Source organism: Lygodium microphyllum, chromosome 21, assembly GCF_053477565.2.
Source record: "Lygodium microphyllum isolate KBCC chromosome 21, Lygodium_microphyllum_v1.1.10, whole genome shotgun sequence".
Taxonomy (NCBI): domain Eukaryota; kingdom Viridiplantae; phylum Streptophyta; class Polypodiopsida; order Schizaeales; family Lygodiaceae; genus Lygodium; species Lygodium microphyllum.
The window spans coordinates 87,282,965-87,298,947 of NC_141155.1; positions in this window are offsets into that span (position 1 = coordinate 87,282,965).

Sequence of the window (15,983 nt, forward strand, 5' to 3'; positions counted from 1 at the left end):
TGAGGATTCGTCCACCAACCTTCAGTGAAGGCAAGTTAGATGGTACAAACTACACCTTGTGGAAGTTCAAAATTACAACTATCCTTGATTCTTATGAGCTTCTGGAGACTGTGCTGGGGACTGATGCAGAACCACAGCCTACCCCCGACCCATCAAATCCTAGTGTGATGATTCCTCCGAATGCAGATCTTCTACGAGCTTGGAAACGAAGGAATGCAAATGCATTGTGTGCCTTAGTTACAAGCTATTCTGACAGTGTTTTGACTCTGATTCAGCATACAACCAAAGCGTCAAATGCTTGGAATGTACTAAGGAGTTAGTATGAAACACGAAACCAAACAAGGATTCAAAACTTGGAGAATCAACTAGCAGCAGAGAAGTTTGCTGAAGGAGAGACGGTTGAAGCATTCATCACTCGGATTAAGAATCTGCGCGACCAGATGGCTGGCGCTGGGATACAAAAGACTAGTGAGAGCTAGCTCGGAGGTGTCTTCGGATTTGTCCACAAAAGTTTGATGGACTAGTAACTGCCCTTAATACTCAGGTGAGACCTCAAGCTTTGACTTTTGAGGAGTTTTGTGCATTATTAATGGAGGAGGAGTTGAGGGTGAAAGCCCGAGAAGGAAGCAACAATGGAGATGCTGCATTCTCTGCCAATGCAAAAGGCAAAGGTGTTTCCTGCACCAAAAATGATGGTGACAAAAAGAAGAAGGGCGACAAGAAGAAGTTTCAAGGAGAGTGCTTCTACTGTAAGAAGAAAGGACATGCAATTGCAAATTGTCGTGTCAAGAAGGCAGATGAAAAGAATGGTACCCTTAAAAGTAAAGGGAAAGAGACAGCCAATATGGCTGAAGTAGAGTTGGAATTATTCATGGCGACCATTGAGGAAGTGTGCTCCTTAGCGCAAGAAGAATCTACCACTGACTCATGGGTGTTGGATAGTGGGGCCTCCCGTCACATGACCAACAAGAAAGGTCTATACAGTTCTATGCAGCCTCTACAAGAATCCATCACTGTGACGGTTGGAAATGATGCTAAATGCCCTGCTGCGGGCACATGTACTATTTCTTTTGTTGCTGCAAATGGTGAAGTCAAAAAGCTTTCAAATGTGTTGTATGTTCCCGGAATCAGGAGAAATCTCTTATCAGTTTTGCTGCCATAACTGATCTTGGTCATGAAGTGAGGTTCAAGAAGACATGTGCAGAAATTATTGATAGTGCTGGCACAATTGTTGGCAAAGGAGAAAGAAGGAACAACCTGTATGAGCTAAGTGCTCTTACAGCCACCGCTGGAGTGGGCACAAGTAAGCTTTGGCATGAAAGGTTTGGACACATCGGATTTGCAGTATTGAAGGAGATGCAAAAGCAAGGTATGGTTGCTCACCTACCTACAATAACTGAATTGAAGGAACCATGTGAAGCTTGTATGATGGGCAAGCAACAGAGAAAGGCATTTCCACAAGAAAGCAAGAATAGAGCACAGGCTCCTCTAGAGTTGGTGCATGCTGACTTGTGTGGTAAGATGCCTACACAGGCCTTGGGGGGATCTTCTTATTTTATGTTGATTGTCGACGACTACAGTAGGAAGATGTGGGTGTACCTCCTTCGTGATAAGGCTCAAGCTTTTGGTATGTTTAAAGAATGGCTAATACTTGTTGAGAATGAAACAGGGAAAAGTGTGAAGAAATTTAGAACAGATGGTGGTGGTGAGTTCAACTCAAAGGAGTTTGAAGGCTTTTGCAAGAGCAAAGGGATCAAGCGTCAATTGACGATGCCTCACACACCTCAGCAGAACGGTGTTGTGGAACGCAGGAATCGCACAATTGTGGAGATGGCAAGATGCATGCTAAAGGGCAAGGGATTGCCTAACCATTTTTGGGCTGAAGCTGTTAATACTGCAGTCTACATTCTAAATCGGAGCTATACAAAGGCTCTCAAGGGAAAAACACCTCATGAGGCTTACACTGGTAAGAAACCATCTGTCTCACATTTCAGAAATTTTGGATGTGAATGTTATGCACATGTTCCAGATGAGAAGAGAAACAAGTTACAACCAAAAAGCAGAAAATGTATCTTCTTAGGTTATAGTGATGAGCAGAAGGCTTACAAATTATATGACCAAGAGGCAAAGAAGATCATCGCGAGCCGTGATGTGTGTTCAAGGAGGAGCCACATACAGTGGAGGAGGAGAAGGCAAGTTCTTCCACTTTATCATCAAGCGAAGAAGTAGTCCACTATGAACCTGTCCCGAGAGCTATCCCTATCCTTAAGGAGGAGGAAGCATCATCTTCAGATGATGAGGAAAAAGTTCACCAACCTGACATCACCCCACCAGAAAAGCCATTGCCACGCTGGGTGAAGCAGCTCTATGACCACAATAATCCTATGCCTGCATCTGTTGAGGAGAAGGCAGATGGACCAAGGAGGTCTCAGAGAATAGAGGATCAAAGAAGGGCTTCTGCTCACATAGTCAATATGGCCTTGATGGTTGAGATTATGAGAGAAGTAAAGGAGCCAATTGACTTAGAAGAAGCACTTGCAGATCCATCATGGAAGGTTGCTATGCAGGCGGAGTATGACAGCATAATGAAGAATGACACTTGGGAGCTAGTGGATCGACCAGCAAAGCGGAAGGTTATTGGCATCAAGTGGATCTGGAAGGTAAAGTACAAGGCTGATGGTACCTTAGAAAAGTACAAAGATAGATTGGTTGGCCAAGGATTTTCACAAGTTGAAGGGTTTGATTTTCAAGAGTCATTTGCCCTAACTGCCAGAATGACCACTATTTGCACGGTACTTGCAGTGGCTGCCCATGACAAGTGGCCAGTGTACCAAATGGATGTTAAGTCAGCGTTCTTAAATGGTGACCTCAAGGAGGAGGTGTACGTGGCTCAGCCACCAAGGTTTGAGGCCCCCCATTTTGAGAACAAAGTGTGTAAACTGAAGAAGGCATTGTATGGGTTGAAACAAGCCCCCAGAGCATGGTACCAGCGGATAGATAGGTTCTTTTTAAACCTAAACTTCAAAAGATGTGCCTCAGATGCTAACCTGTATGTTTACAGGGATGGTAAAAAGTCTGTAGTGATTGTCCTATATGTGGACGACCTTCTTATTACAGGTGACTATGAAGATATGATCAACCAAACTCGAAAGGTTTTGAGTTCTAAGTTTGAAATGACAGACTTGGGCTTGTTGCACTATTGTTTGGGGATTGAAGTCTGGCAAGAGCTAGGAAAGATCTTCATCTCTCAGAAGAAGTATGCATGGGAGATCTTGAAGGCATTTGGCATGACCGAGTGCAAGGAGATAGCTACACCTATGGAGGTGAATGCAAAGTTATCCATCGAGGATACATCAGCACTAGCAGACATTGGGAGGTATAAGAGCTGATCTACTTGTGTAACACCAGACCAGATATCAGTTTTGCTGTTGGTGTTTTGAGCAGGTTCTCAAACAAACCTCATGAGAGTCATTGGAAGGCTGGGATGCGGGTGCTCAGATACTTGAAGAAAACTCTTGACTATGGTATCACATACAGTTTCGGAGCCTCTCTTGTGGGGAACTGTGACTCAGATTGGGCAGGAGACATTGATTCTAGGAAGTTAGTTTCTGGTTATTGTTTCTCTTTGGGTTCATGAATTTTCTCTTGGATTAGTAAGAAGCAACCAACAGTGGCATTGTCTTCTACCGAAGCAGAGTACAAGGCAGCTTGTTTTGCTGCATGTGAGGCCGTATGGCTGAGAAGGATTCTATGGCATATGTGAGTGCAGGATGAAGAACCAACTGTGCTGAGATGTGACAATCAGAGTTGCATCGCCATTGCCAAAAATCCAGTGTTTCATGCATGCACCAAACATATAGAGATCCAGTATCACTATGTGCGTGATTTGATGGAGGATGGGATAGTGGAATTGGTCTACTGTCCAACAGAGGAGAATGGAGCAGATATCTTCACCAAAGCACTTACGAAGGATCTGCTTCAAGTTCATCTTCAGAGACTCGGCATTGGGACGAGGAGATAGTTCACCTATGGGTGGACATTGAGGGGCGGTGTTAGATATGATCAATGCCCCACCCTCATTAGGTGCTACCAATGATCCATGGTGCTCAAAGTTGTAAGGCCCCCATTATGAGGAGAAGCCAAATGTGAGCCCGGACATTGGTTGAGTCCTGACTTGTATATCAGATGAGGTCTATGTGACCGGATGGCAAAAAGGTGAATGTTGTGGGTCTAATCTTTGGGTTAGACGGAGTGGTTAAGCTGGTATCCCTAGCCGACTAGTGGAGGCTCATATGATAGGTCGGCGGTCAACAAGCCGACCTAACGACCTTCGCGGGCTATAAAAGCTATACCCCTTCACAGCCATCTTTCACTCATCTTTCACCTAGTCAGAGTTGTTATTCCAGCTAGCCTTAATCTCTTCACCTATCTTCTATCTAGATCACCATCTAAGCTTCACACAGTGGAAGCGCACGGGTGGACAGAGCCATCTTTGTATCAGTTGTTTGGAGTTAAAGAATTTACTGATTCTCCTCTTATCTGTTGTGTACTCTCTATCTCTTTCTCAGATTCTGTTCGCTGCGCCGTGTAATATTTTACACTCTACATCTCTGGTGGCACTCTCATCATGCGCAAACATAGCTGCTTTAAGTTCAGGAATAGTCGCTTCCAAAGTACACATCCTACCATCCCTTCTGCCCTTGGCAATTAGCTTGCAGCCATTTCCATACTCCTCAATGAAACATCCATCCTTGTTAAACCTCACTTGCAGATTCTGTTCTGCCATTTGACCAACAGACAACAAATTCTTTGTTATGGTCGGTACATGTAAGACATCATGCAGGCCTTTCTTCTTGCCATCAGGCATCATCAGAGGAACAATCCCTTTAAGCTTTATGTCATGTTGGGTATCATCCCCAGTACATACATGACCACGTGTACCTGCAACCATCTTATCAAACCACTCTCCATGCGGGGTCATGTGGTTTGACGCTCCAGAGTCAATGTACCATCTGTCATCTCTATCATGTCTCGATGCATTTTTAGATACATGCTGCATGGCAAAGAGTCTATCAATTGACTCATCATGAGCACCACTGGAAGATGCATAGTGCCCATGCTGTTTCCCTTTTGTCTTCATGTCATTCTGCTTTTTGTAACATTCCTTTGCTATGTGCCCATACTTACCACAATAATGACAGTCCTTGTCCTTGTTGGACTGATCAGTAGACTGCCATGAACCAGAACCACCACCTCTACCTCGGGGTGATCTCCCCTTGCCTCTAAACCCACCAGATCCACGCTGGCCTTGTGTATTTGTACCATGCCAATTACTCTGTTGCTGCTGCTGTCCATAAGTATTACGAGTGTCACCACGACCTCGAAATGAACCACGACCTCTAGATCCTCTGCCATGCTGGCTAGAGTACAACACAGTGTCTCTACTATGAGATGCACTAGAACCTATATTCAAACCAATTTTGACTTCCTCATGCAGCAACAAAGCAACTAGCTCTTCCCAGCTAGGGGGCTCTTCTTTGACAGAAATGGAAGTGTCAAAAGCTTTGTACTCTTTGCCTAAGCCATTCAAAGCAACAGCAATCATATCATCTTCTGATACACTTGAGCCAATAGTAGCAAGTTGATCAACTATGGTCTTAATCTCCGTGGTATACGTCTGGATGCTCTTTCCATTCCTAGACATGTTGTTGAACTGCTGTTTCAACTAGATCTTTCTTGCATGTGTCATGGTTCCATAATTTTTCATCAGTATGTCCCAAGCATCCTTCGGAGTCTCACATCCAGTGATTTGAATTACCATAGCATCAGATATACATAAGGAAAACCAATGCAGCACCTTGCATGCTCTTTCATTCCATAGCCTGTAGGCTCTTTTCTGTTCATTTGTTGGATTGTGTGCAGGCAACTCAGGAGCAACTTCATCTCCTGTACATAAATCCCAATAACCTCTGCCAACCAGAAAGTTTTTCATTATGAATTTCCATAATGTAAAGTTCTTATTATCCAACTTCTCTCCAACTATTTGAGTGATATTGTCAGTCCCATGTGCATTAGCCATGATGCAATAGACTGTCTATCAAGTGCCTGACTCCCTGCAGTCCAATAAGTATGACCAGTCCGTAACAGTTTATGACAGTTTTCTGCACTAAATTGCAGAAAAAAACCAGGGTATTTCAGCCCACTGACACCCCAAAACAACCCACAAACAAGTGGTCTCAACTGTAGATATAACTGTCAATACATAAGCTATGTGTTTGCTTTAGCTTAAGCTTATGTAACCTCACTGCCAAGGTACATACATGCAGTCTGAAAACTGTAAACTGTGAGTAACCAGCAGCAATTTCAAGTCCAAAACTGAGTGTGTCAACAAATTCAGTTTCAGGTTGCAGTCAACCAAAATTCAACATACCAAGCTCTAAGCAGCTCCAAAATGTCTTTTGACCATGTTATACATTTACTTTGTAGTGGCAAGTTCAATACATGAGCATCTGAGTAGGCATAGACAACCTGTCTTCATTGACCAATGGCATAAACCTCATGAGCTGTTTGTAATTAACCAGGCTAGTGTAACTGCATTTATTTCAGCTTCAAAATTTAGTTTTCAATGATGCTCATTGCTTGCTTCAATTCTCCATGCATTCAGCATGTATAGGTCAGTTCATATAGATGATGGAACCCCCAAGATGACCTGTATTGCTTTAGTAATGCACAATACTTGTCATTGACTGTGTATGACAGTTTTCAGCCTGTCATTGATTTTCAAATCTGAGTATTCTGTCATTGACTGTGTATGACAGTTTTCACCCTGTCATTGATTTTTAGATCTGAGTATTCTGTCATTGACTGTGTCAGCCTGTCATTGATTTTCAGATCTGAGTATTCTGTCATTGACTGTGTATGACAGTTTTCAGCCTGTCATTGATTTTCAGATCTGAGTATTCTGAGCAAGAGAACTTAGCTCCAAGACATTTGATCCAATGTATACATGCTTTGACACATTCTTGTGCTCCAAAGATGCCTTCTTAGTGTAGTACAAGGCTCCTGTGTGTCAGTAATGACTGAATGCATGCTGTCCATTCATGTTTACAGTAGTTCAAAAATGATTACAGGTCTGTGTCTATCACTCCAGCTCATAACAGAGCTCTCACACAAGCATTTACTCCTTGCACACTTCAAATACCTTCAATAGTGAGCATACATGCTCTATGAACCTTGTCCAGGTGCCCCACTGAAGATTGACAGGTTGCTGTCCACTCAGATCAGCAGGTGCAGATTTTCAGATACAGGTTGCTGTCCATTTAGATCAGCAGGCATAGATTTTCAGATACAGGTTGCTGTCCATTCAAATCAGCAGGCGCAGATTTTCAGATACAGGTTGCTGATTTTCAGGAGGCAGTCCATGATTTTGAGACACAGGTTGCTGATTTTCAGGAGGCACTCCACGATTTTCAGAAGGCAGTCCACACTGATTCCTTCCTTTGACTATGGCTTCATTTGCAAGTGTCCAGCTTCTTCCTCATTCCTTACTTCCATCTCCTTTGCACTGCAAGTTGTCATGCCCATTCTCCCACAGCCTCATGGATGAAGCTCTGATACCATGTTCAAAGAGTAGAGAGAGAGAAAGGGAAAGACTCCATATCCATGAGCCTTCAGACTCTCAAGCTCATTCCTTCATTTCCACACACTTTTCTGAAAAGCACACACTCACTACAAGATAAAGTGGCCTAGTGTAAATGTAGACTAGACTGACTAACTCTAGTCAGGTCACTGACTGACTACTAACCCGATTTATTTAATGTAGTTACATGTAGACAGCTGTACACGCTAGCTGTCATAGATGTCGGTCATAGATGAAGACACACTGATGGTGAGCTTGATTTCTAACATATCCACGATCTAAGAGAGGAGTATTATGTGTGATTATTGATTATTGTAGTGAGGATATGATGTACTATTGATGGAGAGAGAGAGAGAGAGAGAGAGAGAGAGAGAGAGAGAGAGTCAGAGATAGTAAAATTTATCAAAATAGTGTAATTGTATGTGAGAGATTGAGAGAGAGAATTATGAAGACATTGAAGATGAATAATATGTGATTGATTTCCATTTAAAGATGGTGTATTCCTTTGTGTTCTTTGTTCTTTTGATGGAGATTATGAAGATGTTGAAGATTATGGTTGATTTTATCAAATCCGTGGGAGATCTACATGACGTTGCATGAAGATTTGTTGTGCCTGGTGTTCTTTTCTTCATTGTGGTCATATAAAAACCTAATAAAAGAGCTTGTTGATGATGACAAGATAGATTTTCTTGTAGTAGAAACCCTATTTCCTTGGTGTCTCTCTTGGGGCTCCATGTTTTTGGTGTGCAGCCAGGGAAAACTGCCATCAACAAGCAGAAACAGAGGCTGAAAATGGAAGAAGTGGCACTGGGGAAAAAGAAGTAAATGAATGGATAGTAGAGTTCCTGCCACTTTTGAAGAATTGCAAGCCTTCATTGCCAAGGAAACATTCTACAAAAGATTCATTCCCCAATAGAGAAAGCACAATGCCATTCTGATGAAGTCCCTCTGTGACGGTCTGTTTTCACTACCCTCTGAAGCTGTAGAAAGTTGCATCATAGTTGCAAAGTTCCTCCCACAAAACTGAAGAGTAGAACAGAGAGAATGAGTATCAATGGAGGATTTGGCCTTCATTGAGGAATTTCTAGATATCATCAAGTGGAAAATAGTCAAGAAGCTTTAGGAGTTGTGGTCTTTGGAGGTTCACAAAAATAAGAAGGAACAGAGCTGGGACTTGTTCATAGACGCTCAACAGTAAGATACGTGGGATGCTTGGTGTTCTGACTTTGTCCAATTGGCAACCCACTGGAAGTTGGTAGACAGAGTGTTCTTTACAACATATACTGTTGAAACCATCAGAAACTGGGCATGTGTGGCTAACAATGCTAGAACCCTTGAGAATTGGTTAGCAATATTCCCCGCCACTTTCAAGGGCGTGGTATTTCAGTGGTATGAGAGACAAGCAACAGGAACTTTTGGCACATGGGACGACCTGAAATTGGCTTTCCTCACTAAATTTAGGCGTGAAGGTTTTGAAGAGCGGATGCGAGAGGAGTTCATGAATTTAAGTTAGTCCTCTGGAGAAAGAGTAGAAGCTTATGTCTCGCGAATGGAATCCATCCTAAAGAGATGGACCAACCATAATCTAGATGATGGCATTCAGAAGGGAGTCTTTCTCAGAGGATTACAACCAGAAGTTCGTAAGTTTGTGGAGCTGCAAAAACCAGCCACACTGCAAGCTGCAACAGAAGGTGCAAGACTGTACGATGAAGTGAAAGCTAGATTGGCGATGAATCCAGGAAGAGGAGTCCCACCTCCTCTGATGCCAGGGATGATGTACCCACCAAATACAATCCCAGGGACTGTCCCCTACCCCTACCAATAGATGCCCCCAGTATCATAGTACAGTGCACTAAATCCATAACCCCAATGCCAAATCAACAGCAACAGTGGAACCCTGCCAACTGGAGCCAATAGCCACAATAGCTCAAACAGGAGCTCAGAATCAGAATCAGAACAGAGACCCCTCTGCATTAGCCCAACCTGTTTATGCAGTGATTACAGAGACTCCTCAAAACCCTACTGCCATGCCTCAGGAGGAGAAAGCTTGAAGGATTATTTATCCAACTCAGTTGCAAATATAAAAAAGGAGTTGATGCAGGTGATTATAGAGCAGCTACAGACGCTGAAGGTGAATACTGCCAATATATCCACTCCTGCGGGAGCTGGAGAGATGTGATGCGCTCTAATACATGGCGTGGTAAGTGTCATCAAGCAGGCCATTGCTCTCTGAAGGAGATGCATGATAGGAGAAGGAAGGAAGAAGACGCAAGATTCAACTGGCTGGAATCCAAAATGACAACACAGGATATTGGGCCAAAGCCTAGAGACTTCGGTCCTAACTTCGGGCCCAGAAGATTTCCATCCCAAAGTTACAGAGGAAGACAGTCTGGCGGTTGTCAGAGATCAGAAGTGGAGTGTTATAGATGGGGAGAAAAGGGACACATTTCACCAAATTGTCCAAATCCCAGAAGGTCAGTGGATTACAAGCCTTATGCAGTCGATGCAAAGGAGAAGGCCACACTGCAAAAGACTATCCAAGCCCAGCCCCAGTGAAAAACAATGCTACTGATAATCCAGAGAACACTATGGGTCTTCTTAGGCACTTTGGCTACTACTAGACACGGAATTTCCTTTTTCAACTACACACTAAATGGTCGAAGATGTGTGTTATCTTTTGCATAGGCCGTGGTGTAGTTCATCCTAAGATCTACCTTCTCCAACTTCCATCCCTTTATGATTTGGCATTCGTCATGCCTTTATGATTTGCAAGCTTGTCAATAAAAAACTCCAAGGTTGAAACAAAATTTGGGAATTAGCTGGCATGAACTTATTAAAAACAAGCATGCCATATTGAATCCTAATCTTATATTAGGACAAGTCAACACCTTTTGAGCATTGCCCCCTGTAGAAACAAGTTGTGGCATATTGCAACTTAACTAGGTGAACAAAAATATTGTTGAAGTTATCATAGTCATAAGAAATATTTCTAGCTTTAGTTTCCTCCACTTCCATTTTGTCAGTGATAAAAAAAATGTTATCCCATTGAGTTAGTACATTGATATATTTCATGCTCTTCTTATAGCTTTAAGCCAAAATAGACGAAACAAAATCATGTGCTTTATTGTGCTATGAGCCATGCATTTGCTATCATATTGTATATGGCCTCATAGCCTTGTCAACTAACCCCAACCATATTGCATGCTATTTGAACGTCTTCCATAAAACCTCATTTAAAGCAACAAGGCGGAGGGCTTAATATTCTGGGTCTCTCAAAATTCCAAACAAGGGTTTCAATAATGCCTTTAGAAGCTCCATCAATTGACCCTTACCTTGGCCCCCAGCATCACAAAGCTCCTTTTTTTTAAAGAGACATTTTTAGGGAATATAGTAGATTTAGAATGTCTTTTAATAGAAAATAGTGAGTACTACTACTTGCACACATTTCTTTTTTTGCACTCTACCATTCAAGGATAGTGATAGTATTGGTATAATCGACATTTCCTTTCCTTGTAACCCATGGGAGATTGCTTGCACCTTTGAAACTTTACTTTTGAAGTTTTTTTATCATTCTCCATTTTCTCCAAAAGTGATTTTAATGAAGTATTCTCCTCCTCCAAGGTTGAATTTATTTGTGTGTCCTCCTTTGCCATCTCTTGTCCCTTGTCTTTACCCTAGTTCAATTCTTCTTCAAGATTTTGCACTTTGATTTCTTGATCTTGCAAGGCTTTTTGTAACACATTTAAAAAAACTTGGGATTGTAACAAAGATTAATGAGTGCTATATAACATTGTTTGATAATATTGATGCATATAAATATTTCTACCTAAGTGTTTGCAATAACCTAGTAGACTATTTTCACAATCCCCAACAAAAGTGAGAAATGAAGAAGTGGAATTGAAAGGTGGATCTAACCTAGTGATGGGATCATTAGGATACAAGGAACCATCTACCCAAAGATCAATATTTTTCTTTCCCTCTAAATGATATTAAGAAGTAGTTATTGCATTAGGCCACACTTGCTCTATAAGGAGACTTTGAATAGCATATTTTTCATCTACATGAATATGCAAATCCACCTTGTTTTGGAATTGATATTGTCAGCAAACACTTCAATGAAACTGCCATAGCATGAAACATACTTCAATCCCAATTATGGTGGCCCATACTTTTTAAGAATGTAGCTTCTTTTGTCACAAGCACTATGACAAGTACCAAAGGACAAAGTTGCCCATTGAGAAAGATGAATCGGAACTCACACTAGTGATCACTTGCCAACCATTTGAAAATTGGGGTATCAACTTCATGGGACCCATTAGCTAAATTGCATGATATTTGCAAGTTGCTCAACACATAGTCATAGCCACATACTACATGACTAAATGTGCCAAGGCCAGGGAAACCTATAAAAATGACGCAAGGACTACTACTCGATTCCTTTGCGAGAAGTTCATATCATGATTTGGCTGTCCCATTGAGATTGTCAGTGAGACCAAGGGACACACTTCTTAAATGAAGTGATTGAGCACCTATTGTCCACGTTCTTGGTCATCCATAAAAAGTCCAACCCTCACTATCCCCAAGTGAACATCCAAGGAAAATCTACTAATAAGGTTCTTGTTAATGTCATGTGACAAAGACTGTATCAACATTGCACTCAAATTTGAATCATAAAATCATGGCAACACTTTGGGCCTATTGAACAGCCCACAAAACTACTATGGGCCAAACCCCATGTCATTATGCCACTAGAATTCATGACCCCAAGTTTGTGCATCACTATCCACCAAGAACGATGGGAATACATTAAGGTATGGCAACTTCACCTAGATAAGTTGGAGCACCTAACAAAAACTTGATTATTAGCTACCCATACTCTGCTCGTCTTGTTGAGAAGGCTGGATAAAAAGCCTAGTTTGAAAAGCACGTCAAACAAAGATCCTTCAATAAGGGGGATCTTTTCTCTTTATTCCATAAAAGGCCATAAATAGAAGTCAAAGTTTAGGCATTCGGGTTCCTTGGGAAATTGTTAAATGAGGAAATATCTTATCTCCTAGAATGTTTTGAAATAAGAGTGGAGTTTGTGACGCATGTGCTATTTGTGTTAGCGGCACATCAAGGGGCCAATCCCCAAGGTGAAGGAGAGCCGCAGTGGGGCCATGGCATTCAATCAGAGGCACCTTCTGTTTGTGCTTAGGAAGTGTTTTCTAACATCGATCTATGTGTAGGGACTCCCTTTGAGGAGTGTGGGGAAGGCTTAATCATTGCAGTACAATTCAAACCAAATGTTAGATTCACGACAGTAGTTAGGGCAGTGTGTCCCCCATACCTCGTGGCTGCGAGGCCGAGGGGATGTGGTTTTTTTAGTATAGAGAGGCCTAGCTAGTGCTTATAGCCAGTGTTGGGCCCATTTTAGGTCTCGACAAAAGTGTTTGGCTGAATTGCATATGTTCATGTGCCAAATGAGCTAAAACGAAGCTTGATCCAAAGGCTGAAAATTTTATTTTTATTGGATACTCTTTAGAGTAGAAAGGGTATCATTGTTATAACCTTGTCCTCCATAGGGTGAGTTCAAAGTGAACATGGATGTTATTTTTAATGAGATGAGCAGTTGGTATGCATCTACTGGTGATGTATTAGATGATGATAATGATCATGATAGCTATGTGCAAAAAGAAAAGCAAGAATCACGGAGCCTTAGTGGACCAAAAACATCATTTGGTACTACACCTACCATTAGCCCTTGTTCTGGGGAGACTAAGGAGTAGCCCCACATCTTCAAGTGGATCTACCAAGTGTTGCAGGTAAAGACAAAGGAAAGAAAAAAGTGTTGGATGTTAATGATGCATCTATTAGTCATTTGGGATTTGTTGGAGATTCTAGTCATTCAAAGAGTTTGGATGATGAGCTTGGTATTTTTTTATTCAGGACACCAAGTGTACAGAGAGCACATAGTAATGTAAAGGCTCCACTAAGTGATCCAATGGTACGCAAGTCTAGCAAGGTCAAATACCTTGTTAGAAGATTTGGTTTTGAAGGATATGTATCTCACCATTATGCTTATATGGTGAAGGCAGTTGAGAATGTTGAGCCCACTTGTTTTGAGGATGCTATTGGTCATGCACATTGGGATGTAGCAATGGATTAGAAGATGGATACATTAAAAGCCAATAAGACTTGGGATTTGGTACCCTTGCCTAAGGGAAAGAAAGCTATTGGTTGTAAGGGGATTTACAAATTCAAGAATAATGTAGATGATTTGGTTAGCATGTATAATGCTAGGCTAGTTGCAAAAGGCAATGCTCAAACATATGGCGTAGATTATGAAGAGACATTTAGTCCAGTTGCTAGGATGGAACCTATTAGATGTGTGATTTCCTTGGTAATAGCCAAAGGTTGAAGTTTGAAACAAATGGATGTTAAGAATGCCTTCTTGCATGATGAATTGCAAGAAGAGGTGTATATGGAGTAGCCAGCAGGTTATAAGGATTTAGAGCATCCCACATATGTGTGTAGGTTAAAGAAGGCGCTCTATGGGCTGAAGCAAGCACCTAGAGCATTGTTTGACAAGATTGGAGAGTATCTTGTCAATATTGGCTTTAATATTTCTGATGCCGATCACTCACTTTATGTGAAAATGGGAGATGCAAGTTTGCTCATCATAGTCATCTATGTGGATGACTTGATTATTATAGGTGACAGTGACAATGGGATTGCTGAAGTTAAGGACTTCTTGAAGAAGATGTTTGAGATGAAGATTTGGGTGAGCTGAGATACTTTCTTGGTATTGAGGTGATTAGATGTGATGATGGTATATGGCTATCCCAAAGGTAGTAAGGCTTGGATATGTTATCCAAGTATGGCATCATAGCATATAAGCCTCTTTCAGTACCACTGGAGCAAAATGTGAAGTTGAGTGCTAACATTGGGGATGAGATAGAAGACCCTACTATGTTCAGGAGGATAGTAGGGAGTCTGATTCACATGACTATCATAAGGCTAGACTTGAGCTATGTTGTTGGCCTTGTCAGCAGTTAGTTTATGTAGATGCCTAGAAAGCCTCATTTGGATACAGTTAGATGCATATTGAGGTATGTGAAGTCCACTTTACATTATGGGCTTTTTTATGAGAGGTAGATAAGGATGTACAAGTGTTTGGATACAGAGAGATGCAGATTGGGTTGGTAGCATGTCAGACAGAAGATCTACCAGTGGATTCATGTTTTCGCTTGGTAGTGCAGCACTTACATGGAGTAGTAAAAAGCAAGCTACAATTGCTTTATCGAGTACAGAGGCTAAGTATAGAGGTGCTGCTATGGCAGCATGCAGGTGATATGGCCACAAAAGTTATTGGGTGATTTGGATGTGCAAGGAGATGGTCTAATTTTCATTCACTATGACAACATGAGTAGCATATAGCTAGCTAGGAACCCAGTGTTCCATGCTAGGACAAAACACATTGAGGTGCACTACCACTTTGTGAGAAAGAAGGCACTTGTTGCAGGAGAGATTGACTTGGCATATGTCAACACACAAGATCAGATAGCCGACATTTTCACAAAGGCATTGGGTGCAGAGAAGCTTTGAAAGTTCCGAAGTTGACTTGGAGTTATAGAGATAGAGTTGAGCTTGAGGGGGAGTGTTGAGATGGCAAGCTCAACACATGCGGACATTGATGATGGATTGCCTGGCTAGATGGGTCTACACATCTACACTTAGCATGTCGATGGTCATTATGATCCTCACAAGGCTACTCACTTGTCACTTATTATATTTAGTTTATTACACCTACCTACAACTAGCATAGATATAGCACCAGTCGATTAGTATAGTCAGTTATGTACTATTTCACTTTGTAGGCCACTTTCCTTTATGTTGTATCTTACCTATACTTTGTGTACATTGTATTGTGTGTGGAAGAAGAAGAAAAAACCAACAAGAATAGGTTTTGGCCTCCATCTCTCTTCTTGTGCTCTTGAGTGAGCTTTCTCTTATGTGTCCAGTGTGTGTTTGGCATAACAGCTCAAGCAAGTCTCCCCACCACACAATTCTTGACACTAGTGCCATAAAAACTAAATCCACTTGACCTGACCACATTCTTAGACAATGACAACCTATAATTGGAAGAGATGATCCTTGCCAATGTCTACAAACTTCCCTCCTATAGGACGAACAAGTATTGTCCTCATCATTAAAAATCCCAGTGTTCATTGCTTTCCACAATTCAACTCCAAATTTGGCACCTTTGCCAAACTACTTGCATTGATAGATTTAGGCTTGGCTAACACCAATATGTTGTAGATGCTTCTCAATGGCACCATAGATGGGAGGAACACAAGCACCT